Genomic DNA, 18,016 nt, shown 5'->3' on the forward strand with positions numbered 1-18,016 from the left:
AGAGCCTCATAATGACTGTTGCTAGAGGTAACTAATTTGTCCTGGTGGAGAAGTAGGCAGAAAAGTTACTGTCTATTTCAGTTTTCAGTATTCTTCGATTTCAGAGAAAGGGAAAACCCATCAGATACATTTTTCTTCTTTGTATTCTTGCCCATGTAACATTAAGTTTAGATTCTTTGTTTGAAACAAGAAACAAATGATCAGGATTAAGCTGTAATTAAGTCACAGAACTGGCTGGTTGACAATTTATTTATTAATAAGCAGTATTTATTTTAATTATGACTGAAGTCCTAACTGTCTATGCCACAGTACTAATTACTCTTCTGGTTTATAACTGCAGTAAATTTCACACAGGAATTTTAATTAAAAAGGTGTTTGAAGAATGAGTAGGTTTATTTACTTGTTAATTGAAATAACTAACACTGCAATGCAGTCTGATGATGTTCATTAGCCTGTTCTGTGAGGAAGACAGCCCCGATGGAACTTTGGGGTTTCAGATCCTGATGTGCAAAGATGAGATAATTGTAGATATTCATGCTCAGGACCATGACAGTATAGTGGTAGCAACATGAAGGTTTGTGTTCCAGTGAATGATAGTATCTTCCTGCCCATTCAAGATCTGGCCCAATTGAGAGGTACAAGTTTCAGATTTTAGTTAATAAGGTTTCTTTTTTTTAAATCTAACGAGTGATAAGATCAGATAGAGTTACTGCTGTATAAAAAATTTAGAAGAACCTCCTGTCAGAAGGAAAAATAAAATAGGAACAATGTAGCTAAAATTAATCACTCAGCAATATATGATGACAGGTAAGTGTAAACTGCCACTAAACAGGGTAAGATTGGTTTTCTAGAAGAGGCAAAGAATGAGGACCAAAGTCTAGGGAATTCTGCTTTTTATGCTTTTGTATTGTAATATCACACATAGAAACAACAAATGCAATTACAAGAACAGAAGCGTATAAACCACCCATTATCTCTGCATTCACTAATGATTTACCTTTTTTTCTCTTCCTCTCCAGGGCTGCTCTTTCTCTGTTTCTCATGGGGGAGTTCTGCAACCTCTTCCAGGACATCCACATACAGCTTGCTCAGGAGACTGACTAGGCTGGCCACCACCTTTGGCTGGGATCCCTTCCATTCAAGGGATGACTGTCCCCATCTATATCCACCAGTGAATGAAGTGGTAGGTGACAGGTAAGTCACTGCTACAGGAGAAGGAAACACCTCCAAGACACACTGGGTAGCCCTGGTCTTAGCTCTGTGGTTGGAAATCACAGTCTTGCTGCGCTGCTCTTTAGTGGATTTGACTGGCTCCCAGCATCAATAGTTGCTCAGCTACTCCATCTGTCCGGGCACTGGAGTTAGTCCCAATACTGTAAATAAGATTATGCTATTTACAAGAATCCCAGTACACTGCTTTGTTCAGATAAGCCTCCCATATGAAGGCTTCTTTGGGTTCAGTGGAGCAGTTTGGTGTGTCCAAGAGCTTGTACACAGGTGGCTGAGTGATGAGAGAGGTGATAGCCACTGGCTGCACAGCTCCTGGAGGAGAGTAGAGCAATGGCTTTGTGTCATGAGGGGACAACTCCTGGTACATCTTGGGAGATGGCTGTGATGGAAATCTGTCTTGTGCTGCACCTGCCCAGCAGTCCAGCCCTGCTGCCCCTATGTGTCAGGGCTGGCTACGGCCATGGGGCACCATAGTGCCTGCCCTGAAATACCAGCCCATTACTTGGAGAGGAAAACCATGTTGGATGACCATCTGAACAGGAGATACTGGAGAGGAAATGCGTTAAACCTGATAAGTACACAAGGAAGCGGGTATATGTGAGGAAGCGGAAAATGTGGAGTGCACACACAAGTCCCAACCTGTCAGAGAGACCAAAAGTTTTGTGGCTGGTCTTCTGCATTCTCTAAGATTCTGGCTGGGTATAACATCAGTGGCTGGACGAAAGCCTTGGTTTTAATTTTGATTACCTTTTATACTAGTTAAAAATCCAGTAAATCTATTAGTGCCTGGCACAGAACCCTCTCCTCTGTGCTCAGATCTCCATAAAGAACTCACCCTTACTTCTTGTTTCAGTGCAGCAAGTTAATGAGATGCCCCATTAGAAAAACACAGCTGATGCTGGCTGGTCTCTGTATTGCTGTTGGGAGGAAAAGGTTACAACTGGAAGATTTGGCAAGGAGGGAATAATTTTGCTCAAACTGTCCTTGCAACTGGGAATGCTAAGAATGTCAGTGTGGGGAAACACCATGGTTAGTGTTCATCCTCTGCCTATTTTGAGAAGTGGAATATCTGTGTAAAGGTAATAAACTCTAACAAAAATGTTTGGGACTCCTTTTGGGAGAGAGAGACACCATAGAAGCACAGCATTGTGATAAGGTGCACATGCACAAAGCCCTTTCATATGTTGAGACAGGCTGTGAGGGCCCACCCACTGTTCTCTGGGACAAATTCAGCCTGATTGAGCCTGTCCCCTTGTAAGACTCTGCCCAAAATTGCTTTCTCATCTGCCTCACGATCGTCGAGAAAAAAGGACTGAGACCACCGAAAGAAAAAGGATCCTACATCCTGGTTTGGTGGGGGTTCGCCAAGTTCCCGGGACTGGAACTTGAGTTATTGTACCTCACGCTACACTGCTCCCAGTGAAAAGGACGAGGAGCATCTTGACCTTCCTTCGCCTGCACCGCTCTGTAACAATGGCCTGGAGTTTTCCACCCCCAAGCCTGGCTGGACTCTCTTCTGGAATTACCCTTTGGTGGTCTCCACAGAAGACTCTACAACGACCGTGGCAGATGGACTGAGATGGGAGAAACCACTCCCTCTAAGACTGAGACATGAAATCCCTATGTGGACAAGACTCTTTTTCTCCTCAAGGACTGAAACCTGTAATCTGGGGGGAGGAGGGCAGTGTGTGTGGGGAGAACAGCTAATCGAACTGATCATGTTTGCCTGCAGGCAGTGAACCAGGAAAACAATAGCTCTCCCTACTGTTGAGATTACAAGACTATTGTGCTCTTTCCCCCCCCTCCTTCCCAACTTTTAACATAAAAGGCCCCTCAAGTCAGCTAGCCTTTGAAGATCTTCCCCAACGTAAAGGCGACTCCTCGACTGGACATCGACTGGACTTCGAAGAATTGCATCGCCTCTATGTTGGTAGATATACCTACTCTGTCTTTCCTTCCTTTCCTATAGGGTTCTTCTTTCTCTCTCTCTCTCTCTCTCTCTCTCTCTCTCTCCCCAGTTCCCTCCAATGCATTTTGCTGTGATTGTTCAATAAAGTACATTTTGTTGCTGCAAACCCCCTTGCCGTGTTGGTGTTTTGTACCCTGAGATCAGATAACGAACCATCACAATCTCGTCCGTAAGGGCGGATCGTGACACCCCTGCAGTGTCTCTGGCAAATGCCTGGCATTGTTAGCAAGGATGTGACATAAATCTACTCTGCATTTCAGCTCGGTGGTTGTCCTGGTTACCTGCATGTGTCAATTCACACCATTGCCCATCCCATGGGGTGCCCATAAACCATGTTGTCTTCATATGTGCAGATCCCCACTCCTAAGCAAAGGAATTAATTTCTGAGACATGTTGGCCTTTAGGCCCAAGTGCAGGTACCCATTCTAAGCATTTATTACAGCTTGTCTTGTAAAGTTTTGCTGTCTGTCAACTCTGGCAAAGCTATTAACTGTGTGAATAGGGCAACTTGGTGCAGCCTATGCAAACAAAATTTTGTCTCAAGATAATTTTTAATTTCCTGATCATAGTCCTGGGCTGTTTGTGTTTAAGAAGCAGTTCTGTTGTTTTCAGGAGCAGCTTAAATGTATCAGTGGAATTAATTAGTGGAGTTAGCACAACAAACAACTCAGAGAGCATTGTATTAGCGTTTGCTGACTATCTTGGTCATGCTTTGCTGGCTCTCATCAAGTCCTTCCACCACATGGACAGAATCATTACCAGCTGTATTCCTTAGAACCTAGTGTCCTAGTTAATGAATAGATTCAGAACCTTGGCATAACACTTTGAAGTTATCTCCAAGTAGCAGTGCATTTTTACCTGTAGAACATACTTTAGTTTTGTTAATAACGCCCAAGTGAGCAACTGCTGAAGCTTTGGTACTTATTGCAATACATGAATTGTACAACTTCCCTGAAGCCCTTTTTTGATAAAAAAACCAAACAAATAAATAATGCCTTAAAAGAATTTTCTGTCACTTTTAGAAGCTAAATCAATGAAAGTTAGAAAGCTTCTGTCAAACGCAGAAACAATCTGTTCTCTCATAGGAGCTTGATTATTGTACAAACCATAGTTATGTGCTCTTTAATATCAGGTTCTCTCACAGTGAGGTGCACTGGGTTTATCTGTCTCTTGTTAAGAAGTCGTACAATTTGGATGACAGCTTGAAATAAATACAAGAATGCATAAAATCTATTACAGTTCTCCTGCAAAGCATCTTTGGCTGTCTTATGGCAGTGGATACAATGGTCTGTATCTGCAGCTGTGCATCACTTCAATCCAGAGATTTCCCACTTGGGCAGATGTTGACATCTGCCTGAATCTTTACTCTCCCTGATTAATGAAAAGGATATTTAAAATTTTCTGGGCTGACATGGAGGTTCTGCTCTGTATGAGACTTTGTAACTAGCCTGAATGACAGTCCAGTCTTATTTGACTCAGTTTTGTTAAAGGGATGAAAGGGCACTTATAATAACTGAGAATATGCGACCGGTCTGCCTATTTACTTGCTGGGATGACTGCAGTTAGAATAATTCTAGATAATATTCCATACTGGTTTGTGACTATCTTTTAGAAAAACTTGATATTGAGCCCTCCTTATTTCCAAGTTTCAGAATCCTATTAATGAGCCTGTGGAACTACAAAAGTGATTTTGTGCATGCTTTGTAGACTGGAGTTTTGACACCCAGTAAAAATGTAGAGTGAGCTGGGAAATACTGATAAAGGAAAATACACAATTTCATGAGAAACCTGGACAATGTGGAAAATGAAAACTGTTCTCTAAGTAGAATCCTAGAAATTTCCTATATATTAGCTGAAGTTAGATGTTTTTTCTTCTAGATAAATGGTCAGAAAAATCATGGTTCTTATTATTATTTTAGTAGGGCTTTTTTTTTCATTTCTATGGGTTTTTTTCCATTATGGGTGTTTCATCATTGTTGTTTTGTAGTTTTTTTGTTGATGGTGGTTTTTTTAAACCATATGCTTGCCAGTGCTTTGCGATGTCTTTTGTCATTTAACAAAACTAGACCTTCCTTGGCTGCATTGTGCTAGCCATTATGGCTGTAATCAGCAAGGACAGTGAAAAATAGAAGACATGCTGCTTGCTATTGATCATCACTGCATGTGGGTCAAAATGTTTGAGTTGTTCTTTTTTGTTTCTCATGCTGTCTGAGTTCCTTCATACTTGATTACCCTTCTTAGCTTTGACCTATAGCCCTGAAAAATGACAATAAAAAGAAAAAATGTTCAAGACAATCATCAATAAAATGCAAACACCAATAAAGCAATTTTTTTAAAATTTTGAAGCAAATATGTAAAAAGTTAAATGTGCCTGAATGCCATCACAAGTGGACTTACCCCATATTTTAGGAAACATTCTGCCTTCTTCACCTTGATATACAGGGGTGAGGACAGAAGTGGACAGAAGTGGCTTGTCACAAATAGAGACGGACATGTGACATGACAATTGAGGTTCATGTGGCAACAGCATATTTTTATCAAGTGCAGTTCCCTTTATATAGGCCTCAAAGGCCCACACGCCTGGTCCTGATGGGCTGAATTTGGTTGCCACCTGGCTAACTGGCCAGTAGCTGTCTGTGCCCCTAGTGGCCTAGGCCGGTTCCCCAAGGGCCTAGGCTGGTTCCCTAATGGCCTAGGCTGGTCAAGTTCTAATTAGGGTCATCTCTGACAGGGAGGTCTCCAGGCCAGCTGTCAGCCACCACAGCCTCTTTGCCTGCTGAGTGGGCAGAGACTGTGGGGCTACCAGGCACTTTCTTCTGTGGCTCCTGACCCACTCTTCCTTGAGTCAGGGTGAGAATTACTGAGGTAACAGTTTTCATATGGGATTCAAATTCCTGTTTTTTAACCAAAAATATGAAGATTCATATGATGATCATGTGTGAGCAGCCAGTCCCCAGCATCTCTGAGGGCTGCTGCAGCAGGGCCTCTGAAGCGCTGTGCCTGCCTGAAGCACCATAGGGAAATGTGCTGCCAGCTGATCTTGGCCATGTGTGTGCCATGTGTGAGTGCCTGTGTCCCCTCCTTGGGACCTTCATTTCCCAGCAGTCTCAGCTGCCTGTGCTTTTGCCACCCTCATCAGCTCTGTTTGTGGGTGATACCTTGCTCCTTTCATGGAGATTACCCTGGTGTAATGTATAGTGATATGCAGAGAGGAGACCTCAGATTTGAAAGGCCCAGTTACGTGATTGAATCCAGTCAGAGATATTAGACCAGTGTTTTTGAGCTGATTTAGCCTAATAATTTTAATTATTGGTATTTAATTAATTACCAGTAATTTTAACAGCTGATGTCTGTCAAAACTTGCCTGGATATTTTTGCACAGAGCTGCTTTCTGCTATGTGAACTTCCAATGCACTAAAAAACACCAGGTCATTTTGTCAGAGAGCGACAAGATATGTTTGTGCCTGCAGAACTATACCTGTGTGAGGAAGATGAGTATGAACAAATACAGACATCTAAGAGTAAACTCTTAGATGCATTTGGCATGGAGCCCTGTGTACTGCTGTCCCTGGGATGCTCTTGTGAGTACCAGCTCTGTAGCACAACCTGAGGTGAAGCAGTGCAATGCCCCATGCTGTAGGTAACAAGTGTGGTCAAAGGGTCAAGAAGCAACTTGATGGTTTTCACTGTTTCCCTTTGTTTTTAAGCACTGCTGGCCGCCTTTACCTGCCTGTACCAGTCTGTAATACTGCATGTATGTCCAGACACACACCTGTGCTGGGCTACTTTTCTCTCACAAAAATTTGGGGACATGTATTGTCCCTTTAGCTTTCAACAGAAGCATTTTGAGGAGAAAGATGGCCACTGAAGTGGAAGTGTGTCAACAGTGTGCTAGCTGTAGGAAGAGTGAGAAGTCTGAGCTTATGTGTGAGAATTTAAAACAATTGGAAAAAACCCTGTGCTGCATCTAGATTTCAAAGTAATCTCTTCTGGTCATATTAGGCTGACTCATGACTAAGCACAGCAGAAAGGGCTCACCCGTTGTACTGGCAGGATAGCTTTTGGATCTGTGAGTTTAACTAGACCAGCCTCGTGATGAAGCTGAACACTCATCTCTAGCCCTTGATTAACTTGGCCAGCAAAGTAGTAAGAATTGAAGTTAGAGATAGCCTCTCTGAAGATAGCACCATCCTAGAGAGCCTTATGCTGCCTGTAGAATAGCACTGCTCCCTTTGTTTGTTAATCTGTCCTTACTGGAGCAGTAGTAAAATCCCAACTCAACTGCTGTTACACTGGGCAGAAAGACACTTAGCAGCACTTGGTGCTACTTGTAGTTGTATTTCACCATTCCTGAGTACCCAGTATTGTATGGATGCAGCATTAATAAATTGACCCTATTTTTCTGAGGAACCAGCGACCTACACCACCCCTCTGTGACAAAAATCATGATGACGGGATTGAGAGGAACAACTGCATCACACCAACTTCCATTCAAGTCACACAGTCATGAAACAGGTCTGCTTCTGTTTGTGGGAGGGTCATCACAGTGAAATAATCTAATATCTAAGTGGAGAAAGGTGACACCTTAACCCAACATGGTTTTTACACTGCTCAAGAAAGTAGTTCATTCTTTTGCTCATTGAATTAAGTAAAGCACACATGGGAGTGGGCTTTTGCCCCGTCACTGATGAAGGCTTGGGGTTGTGCTCTTCATTGCTTCGGGCCCAAAGAGTTCTGCTGTACCAGTGAGCAACACAAATAAAGATGAGATAAGGGTGATGAAGAGCACGGAGGAGAAAACACACTGAAAAAAGGCTCTGCTCTGAAGGTTAAGCAATATTTTAGCCTCTGGAAAATGCTGTCTTTTACCTGAGTGTTTTTGTAAGCTCATGACACTGAGGCAGCTGCGTTATGACCTCCCTCCCTCCCTCCACTCCACTGAGGTAAATCTAACTTTACTTTTAAAGATGATCAAATTGATACATATCTAATAAAACCTCGATTTTTTTCAGCTTGTGCTTGCATGTGCAATCTTCTACCTCTGTTTTAAATGCCAGGACGAACTTGCCTACACTTTGAGCTGTACAACTTAGTGTAATAAAAATACCTGCAATTCTTTACTGAGACCCTCATTCGTCTGAATTCCATCGGGGCTTATCCTTGTTCTGTCTTCTTTTGGGTCACAGCTCAAGCAAGGCCTTTGTTTAAGTAATGTCCACTGAAATGAAAAAAACCTTAGTCAAGCACAACCTTCTCCAAAGCACTTTAAACTATAGGCAGTTTGAAATGACAGCTGTGCAGTCCTCTCAGTTCTTGGGCTCACTGATGACTACTGATGTGTTGTCAGCCTGAATGATCACTATCAGCCTTGAATGTTGTCCTTTAAAAATCCATTGCAGCTGAAGCGACTTTCGTCTGATGTGTTAAAATATTTGTCACCCAGCTTTAGTTCACAAGTTAAGAATTTCTGAGAGCTGAATAGTAAAATCTGGAGCAGATGAACTGATAGCTTTGTGTAAATGTGGGGGTGTGTACATAAATGCATTTAATCACAAAAAGGAAAGAAAAAAAATTGAGAGAGAAGGTAGCCTTTCATTCTCCACTGTATAGCTGCAATAGTGTCACACATGCTGGCACTTGAGAACAGCAAAGATGACAGTGTTTGTGGAGCCTTGGAAGCTAAAAGAGCCTGGGGCTCTGCTCAGATCCCTATTCCAGCCTGTGGGCTCACAGCTGCCTGCATCTCAGAAAACTGGAGCCAATAGCTAAAATGTCACAGATAATGGGATCAACCTACAGGATGCTGTTTCCCGAGGTTTGTGTGATTGTATCTGCAGAGACAGCTGAGCATGACGCCAGAACTGGCTTGGAATTGTCTACCCTGCTGGCATAGCATATCATCTAATCTAGAAAGATGCTCCATGGCTCTGTTTTCTGGTTAGCTGTCCTGCGTTTTGGTGACTGGAGCTGGCTTATGCTTGTCTTTCTGCCATGCAGTAGAGAGGCATTCAGATCTGTCTGCACTTGTTGGAGTAGATGGATGTGCCCTATGGCTGTGGCTGAATCTTTTCTCCAAAAGCCTTGTTCAGTCAGATTAAAAAGACTTGTTTTCTTATGTGGAGCTCTGCTTTGTTGTTCTTTTAGCTTAAGATAAAATCTGTTTTGGAATAGGCTAGCTGAGAGTCCCGCCACCTGTAGAACCAGTTCCTCCACTTGATCCCCTCTTCATGTCCTGTGCAAGCCTTCAAATGGAATTTCAGTATACTTAACACTGTACTAACACAAGGCTTCATAAGTAAGTGAAACTGGAGTAATGCTTACCTCAGTCCAAGTGGTAGAGGGATTGTGAAGCAGCTCTTGCAAACATCACGTTTCTAGGTTTGGTTTCAGTGAATCCACAGATCTCTTTTTAATTCCTCTTTATAATACTTCTCCTTCTTCAGAGTCTCAGCAGTGCAGCTCCAGGAAGGCTGACTGGGCGTGATCTACCATGTAGGCTACCTGCAGCAGTGGGAGCTGCTAAGTAACCTACATAAAGCTTTTCACAGATTGCCTATGTTAAACTTCAGGGATATAATAAAATAGGAATCAGTGGATTTAAACTTGTATGGTGATGTGGCACATGGCCTAATTGTGATGTTGGGAGTCATATGTTGGATGTATCCTCTTTGGTGGATAGAGACTGGAAGGCAATGATGAGTGTAGTTGCTCTGTGTCCTTAGAGCAACTTTCCGTAGCTTGAACAATTTGCTCCAGTATCTAGCTGCTAGACGGGATCCATGAACCTGGCTGCTCTGTGTGCATATCTAAACAGAAAATAACATCCCCCTTCTGTTGCTTTTACAGTTTCTGAAAGCCAAGTAAACTTCTAAGGCTGTGACATTTCCTTTGCCACTGAAGTACAGCTGCCTCTGACAAGTTCATTTCATATGCATAACTAAGGTTTGAAGGTGGAGCTAGAGTGCTGTGTCTTTTGATTTCAAATTTGTTAAATTTTTTTGCATTCTTTGATGTTACATTCTCTGGCATTATGTTTTTTATTTTCTGAAATTACAGTTTCACACGGCATTGTATGTATTTCACCACAATATGTCCTAGACCTGCAGTGTAATGAGTGTAAGGCATTGTTTAGGCAAGTGACTAGCAAAGTATAAGCATATCATACCACTGTAAACTAGTCTGTCATTGCAGAAACACTGGTGATGGTTTTCAACTAGCTCCTGGGTGAAAAGTATTGTGCTTTTGTAAGGAGAATGCATCAGCCCAGTACCTTGCTATGGTTTTGTAGTTGACATTGAATAACCCCACAATTGAAGGAACTGCATTATTTTCTTCATCCTCTACTTTGTGTGTAAGGAGTGCCCAGAACACTGAAAAGGCACCAGCTCAGGGAGAATTTTAATAAGGAAAGCTCATGAGCCAATATATTTAAAATGGCAATGAAGAATAAATTTAAGGTCCGATTATAATTGAAAAAATTCAACACAAAAGCTAATACATGAATACTTCAGAGGGATTTTGTTGGGATAGGATTACTTTCACTCTCCTACAGATAAGATAGTCGAATTGGCTGCTAGAAGCCAATTCTTCAGTTACACCCCCTTATATTTAAATCTTCAGCTCTTGTGGTTTCTTTTCCTGTCTTTGATTTACTACCTGAACAACCAATTTTGCCAACTCAGTTCACTTGCCTGAAAAGAATGTTTACTTTGGCTTCTTTTTGCCCAGTTGGAGAAAACTACACATCAATTTAAGTTGTAGCACATTTTTCCTCCCAAGTCAAGTTGTCTCTGTGGCAGGATCTTTTGTAAAGTGGCACATATGCAAGGACTGGTCAGGTCTGGGAAGAGCCTACAAGAGTCTGAGTGTGAACTCATGGCAAAGCTGCTTGTTGTGACACACATGGCACAGAATGGTTTTGTGCACATAACAGTGATCCTCTCCCTAACAAAATATTCTTTCACAATTTTTTTTACAGTTTTGCATTCCAATAGTTTACAAGACAATTTATTCAGCTGCATGTGTAAGTGCTCTCTGGAAGGCAGAACAACATAACTTCACAGACTTGAAGTCTACCAGCATTGTGATCACCTTCTCTGACTGCTGTGAAGGAGGGACAATGTTTATCCAATGGTTCCTGATTTGGGCTCATATCTTCTGGCTAGACTGTGTAGTGTCAGTGTGTATCAGTGCAGCGCCATAAAGACAAAAATATCAAAATCTGGTGCTGTGATAGTCCTAGAGGCTCCCACCAGTGGTTATTCCTGCTGCAGCTTAAAGTTTTGGTCATGTGTTGAATTTTGTTCTCTGTTCTCACCTGCTTAGGTTTGAGATGTGTAGGAGGCTCCAGCCTGCAAACAAGCAGTGGTTTGTACTAACAGCCATTAATCCTGTTTGTACTAACAGCAAGGGAACAATAAGTAATATCTGTGTGTACTTTTGCAGGCCATTTTATCTAGCACAGGTTAAAGCATATTCCTGACTACAGGTAGTGAAAACACCATTGTTCGAGCAGAAGTTGAGTGGCACAGAGTTTGGTGGAAAACACACTCTTTAAACAACCTTACCACTTGTTGCAATGTGTATTTTTGAAGCTATACAAGACAAGTTCCTACTTCGAAGTATAAATGAATCCCACAGCTGCAGTTGCCCACGTGGCTGGTCTTTGAGCCTTTGCAATTGTAAAGAGGAGGTTGCAAGGCAGATCCCCTTTGGCATCTTATTTGTTTTAGCATTTCCTCCTGTTATTGTTTTTAAATCTTTACACCTAATTGCTTCTATCAGAGTCTGTGTCTTTCCGTGGCTGTAGTAGGACCCTTTGATTGCTTAAATACAGCAGATGTATTGAGAGACTAGATTGGCTAAATGATAAAATAATGGCATGCTTCAGAGCAAATCAAACAACAGGACACTTGCAGTCACTGGCTTTGGTGCATGTTTTCAGGTTAAGCACAGGAGACAGTAGCTCTGCAGTAGAGATGTATGTCACCTCAGCTTGACCTCGAGTGCTGGGGAGGGCTGGAAGTTATGTGGCTGCAATATCCCTGAAGATAAGTAAAACAGTGATGAGTTAAAAAGAGGAATAGTATATGTCTTTCACAGCAAGTGCCCTTTCAGACCACTGCTGCCACTTGAAGACCTTTAGAAATGTCTGAACACCTTTTAAAGCACAATCTAGACTGAAAAAAAAGAATAATAATAATAATTAAAAAAGGAAATTAAAAAAGTAGAGTTGATATAGGGATTGATACCAGAGTGACAAGCTGGTGTGGTAAGGTTTTGTGGCTGGGTGGTCTCTAAATTGCAGACAGAATAGTGGTATGTGCTGATCAAAACACTGTCTTACCTTTTTCCATTGTTTCTGTCTGCCACTTCCCCCCTCCCTCTCTTCTTGTTGTATGTGTGTCTCTTCAGAGGGAAATCAAATGGATTATATACTTCTGCTCTGCTTCTAAATAACTCTCAATTGCCCTAATTGCTCCTGGAGGCCCAGGCATAGAAAGTTTGAAAACAATTGTGAAGAAAAGAGTTTGAAGAAAAAATGCTTTTTTGAGGCTGAGATGTTTTGTGGGGAGAATTTGCTGGATAAAACAGATGGGATAGAAACGCAGCTTGTGTGGTTTAATTCTCGTAGTCTTGCCATTTTCTCTTGACTGCTGTAACACACACTTATTTTGGGACTTTCCCCCCTACGAGACAGTCATTACACCTGAAGAAGAGAAACCTAGGTTCTGAGAAAGTCACACCCAGGTTCTGAGAAAGTCACACTTGCCCATGCACTTAGGGGAGACCTGGATAATATGCATCCTCAGAGTAAATGTCTTACTTGCAGAAGGTGCATTGGTGGTGTTTTTTCTTCTCTTTTTTTTTTTTTTTTTTTTTTTCCCTGACTCAACACACTTAAAAAGCCTTACTTTCTACATTTCTTTCAGCAATCATGTCTTGGAATACCACAGCATCCACACTTCACATCACTAAGGCTAGGTTTATTCATGCTCCTACCTGGAAAGAGGAAAACCCATGCTGGCTTACCCAATACATATTTCAATACACTGAGAGCAAAATTCTAAAATTGACATGCATTGAAACTGAATATAGCAGAGATGGTGGAGCAAAAGTTGTGTTGGAAGAGAGAAGGGAGAAGTAAATCAGCCAGCACAGTTAGCACTATATTTACATGGTTTCAGTGACCTGAAATTAAGAAATTCCCTCTGAGAGTCATGTAAGAACAGGTATTCAGGGATTTGCCTTCATGGTAAGAGAGCAGTAGGTTAAAATTATAATAAAGACTAGGTTTTTCTGAATTCTTAGGACAAATGTTTTCCAGCACTTCACCTCATTTTTTCAAACATGTTCATGTTAAAATCAATACAAAATACTAGGAAAAAGCAATTAGTGATTTTTTTTTTATTATAGCTGTATATAGAAACGAATTTAGTTATTTTAAAAAAAGGAAATTACTGAAAAAGAAAAGGGGGAGGATTGATTGAAAGTTGTGGGCACTTGAAAAATCTATAACTAGTAATTTATTCCATTACACTGTAGGCAGTGTATATATAAAGAAAAAGAAAAAAACAATCTGGATGTAATGATATCTCTGTGCAGCCACTATGAGAATGGAGACTGCAAGTAGTATTAGCAATTTTCTAGCAGATGTGGTGAGAAAATTAAGCCTTAGGTCTTTTTTAAAATCTTCGTTTTGTTGTCATTCTATGGCTACTGCAATTTGGGGTTACTGATGGAACATACATTTGTTTCAATCTATTAATTTTCTGTTTAAATAATATAATCATGGCACATCTCTCTGGATACTTGCAAGCAGAGCAGACAATGTTTGTTAAATATATCAGAAATGAAGATAAAAAACTGCACTGTGCTTTTTTCTGTTCTTTTCATGTGACTGAATGTAGGCAGGCAGATGACCAGGAGGGAAAATTTTTTACTAATACCAGAGAAAGTACAGGGATTTATTTAGTACACAGAGCATTTTATGTTAAAATCAGATGTCTGAGGTATAATAAGTTGTTCTTCCACATGCAATACCTCCACAAAAACAAAACACTCAAGCTCTAAATTTCCTGAAAGGTAAAGTTTATATAAGGTTATTTTATATTTGATTAAGATGCACATTCTTCTTTTTATTCTAAGGCGAAAAAAGATCTGTTTTAATAGAAATGTACTTTTCTAAAAGCTGTTTGGTTTTGGTCAAGATACTCTAGATAAGACTATAATTGCTCCAGGGGAAATAATACTGTGCTCTGGAAGTTTATTTGACTGATTGATGTGGCTAGAAATGAAACTATAGCATACTGGGAAACTGTAAGGCACAGGAGAAAGGTCTAACAAGCCACTCATGCATCCTGAAATGTGTAATTATGCTGTCTGAATGCAGTTAAAGGATTGAATTAGAATACAGAAAGCAGCATAGCAATGGAGTCTTCCTGATTATTGATTTTTAATAAGCCCCGAATAATGAACTGTCTTCAAGAAAATAATATCATAAATTTATTTCCTGTGAAAAATTAAGGAATTAACACAGTGTGACCCTGGGGCTTTAATTTTAACATGTTTTAAATCCCTCAGGCAAGAGTCCCCTTTTCACTTTTCTTTTTATTTATGGATTTTTTGATCTCTTTTTATTTTCTATTTAGAGTTTCATGGCCAAGACCTTACAGTATTTTTGCAGACACTCCTCAATTAGCCTTTTTAATGTCAGTTGTGCCTGTGGAGCTCTTCTGTTGTGGATGAAAAAGTGTATATTATGTTGCTCTTTCTGGGGAAATGTCTCCTTTCCTGGGGAACTGGAATATGGTCCTGTTGTTGTACTGGTTCAGTCTCATCCTGAGGGCATGTGAATGCTGGAAGGGAGAAAGGACCGGTCTGCATGGCCTCCTAATGCCCACAGGACTGGAAATTGGTAGCTTCTTGGGATTGCTGCAATTTGAGTGTCATGGGAAGCACTGACTCCTTTGGAGAGGTAGAAGTTTTGTTCCTGAAATGTGGTTTCTGGTAGAAGTGCTGTCATGCTCTGCCAGAGGAAGTAGGTGAAGGCTCTGAGACTCCTGATATCAGCTTTTAATAGCAGCAAGGTGAGGCTGTGTGAATCACTTGAACCAACATAAAAATATAAATCAGGTAGACAGTAGAAGTCTGACATTTTTCAGGAACAGAATCCCCGGCCATTTGGTTGTGAGAGCAACAGCCACAGGAAAATATCTTTGGGAAGATGCAATGCCTTCAGGTTTTTCTGAAAGGGTGAGGAAATTCATTCAAATGCTGAGAGAAAAGGAAATAGATAATCTGGCTTGCAGAGCTTAGAGCACTGGGCTGTAGAAACTGAGACAAAATGTCTGGGGATGTGGTGAGGGTTTTTAGGGACTGCTTGTACAAGCACTTGCCAGGAGTGTCATCAGCAGCCTGCCCTGGGCAAAAAGAAAGATTAAATGATCTCTTGTAATCCCTCCCAGCCAGTCACTGTGTCATCCAAGAATGGGTGGACACGGGGAGGGAAGAACCCTTTATTTTGTGATGTTGGGGAGCACAGGAATGACTCAGAGTCACCTCTCTTGTAATGTGGGAGTGAGTGCTTTGTCACCCTGTGCAGGATCTGGGAGTCCCATCCTGCATCTATTTGTCTTCTCGGAGGCTTCCTGAAAGACTGTGAGACCCCCTGAGCTTTCTCCTCGGTGGGGAATGCAGCATGAGGTACATAATTTATGTTGCTAGCAGGAAACAGGGTCTTTGAGCCTGTGAGTGTGGAAATTCTGCACACAAAAGATGTCCAGGAGCAAAGAGGAAAAAGAAACTTTTAGCAAATGTATCACACTGCTGCTGTTTTGACCGCTTGAGTAGAACAGGGCTGGTTGAAGAGGCTGTGCTGGTGAATAGGCTGTCAGCCGTGAGGGGGCTGGGAAGAGGTTGGTGCTCTGTAACTGCCCGGCAAGAGGAATAGACCAGCTCCACCATACCTCAGCACATGGCTTTGTTGTTTTGGTCCTTATGAAAACACAAGAAGGAACATCCTTTAAAACATACTTTTATTTTCTAGTAAATAAACAAAGTTTATTTGTATGCAAAAAAGACATCTTGATGCTCCATGTCTGTTGTTAAACATTTTGCCTTTTGTGACTGACATTCATGGATTGTCATGTCAAACACAGCCAGTTGTGTTTGACATAACAGTTCCTTTTGCCAGTTCCTTTTGAGTAAACAACTCACAGATCCCCTCAGCAGAAAACTCCTCTGAGCTATTCAAAGACTGATATTTGGATAAACCTGTGGAACAGAGGATCAATTTGTGAAATAATTCACTTAAATAATCCCCATGGAAGACATTAAGTACCTAGTAATTTTTCATGGCTGTCTTGATATACCTGTTTTATTTTGATAAATGCCTGTTAACCTGAAAATCACTTTCAGCTGATACTTTAGACAGACAGAGAATCTATGTAGTGTTAGTCTGTTTGTGGCTGCTCTTGAGACCTACCCAGCTCATGCTCACAGTAACAACAGGGTGCCCACTGCCTATAAATGCTGAACATTTTAGTTCTTATAAGCTCTACCTTTTTTCCTATTCTCTTTTCTTTAGGAAACTTCCACAAATTAATCCAAGTGAGAACATGTGGCAACAATTTTCATGAGGCTTCCTCTCAGTTTGGCCAGCCAGGTAGTTGTATGTCATCTGTGCTTTTAGCATTGCTTCTCGCTCCTTTACTTGATTTCCTCAGCAGCAGATGTAACCTCTTGAAAGAGTCACAACCTGTAAAAACTGAAGCCATCCCTTAGATAATAGTGTTACATTACCTCCTGCTCCTCCCAAGGGCTTCAAATGTGCTCACTTTCAGTCCCAACTATCAAAATGAAAGCAATGGTTATAGGAAAATTTGGTTAATTTTCATGCAGTAGACTTGTAAGGCCACCAGTTCTGGATGGGAATAGGGGAGATTTTGTCATCTGCTTGTAGGAATGCGTGACTGTGCTCCTTAGGACTCGATGAATTGCTGTCAAGGTGTTACTAACAGCTACAGTGAATAGTGAAGCTCTCTTCTGACACCATTGCTCTGCTTGCTGCTGCAGATGAGCGGTTTCTTAAGGCTGAAATGCTACACCTGAGAACAGGAATATGTTGGGCCACCTGTGTCCTGCAGGGAAGAAATCACGTTTTTAGAGACAAGAGTTTAAACAGAACTTGCACAATAGATGCTAATAAGCTAACCTAGAAAGCTCCCTTATGACAAAGGCTCATTCACCTTTGCCACCCTGAGACGCGGGTGTGCCCAAAGGGTTTCTTCTTGGCACTGTGTACTGCTGCTGAGCAAATCCTCATGGCTTCAGGTAATGGAGATGCACAGGGATGTTTCTCTCTGTGCAACACAGCTCTCTGCATTTAGCCAGGCTTCTTCTCATGGAGACTGTCTGCTCATGCGCTTGGATTTATTTCACCTCTTTCAGGATTTTTTGCTTTCCTCTGTTTCTCTTGACAGCACACAGATGCATACAACCGTATTTCAGGCCACTCTAAAATCCTTTTATTTGCAGCTGTTCCCCAGAAAAAAACACCTGAATTCTGATTTTGAGTTGAGGGGTTTTTTTTATCTTTGCTCAAATTTTAAGTTGTCAGTCATCTAGGACATAAATACCCTTGATTAAACTCCCCTGGTACACAAAGGATTTTGCCTTTCTTAAATGGATGCAGGAACGGTGATCAGAGACCTTTCATCTATCATGAGGTCTTTTTGACCTTCTCTTATCTGAAGAAAGCTTGAAGGTAGTTAATTTATACCACAGAACAGGTATAAATATTTTCTTCAACTTGTG

The sequence above is a fragment of the Motacilla alba genome, chromosome Z, assembly GCF_015832195.1.
Source record: "Motacilla alba alba isolate MOTALB_02 chromosome Z, Motacilla_alba_V1.0_pri, whole genome shotgun sequence".
Classification (NCBI taxonomy): Eukaryota; Metazoa; Chordata; class Aves; order Passeriformes; family Motacillidae; genus Motacilla; species Motacilla alba.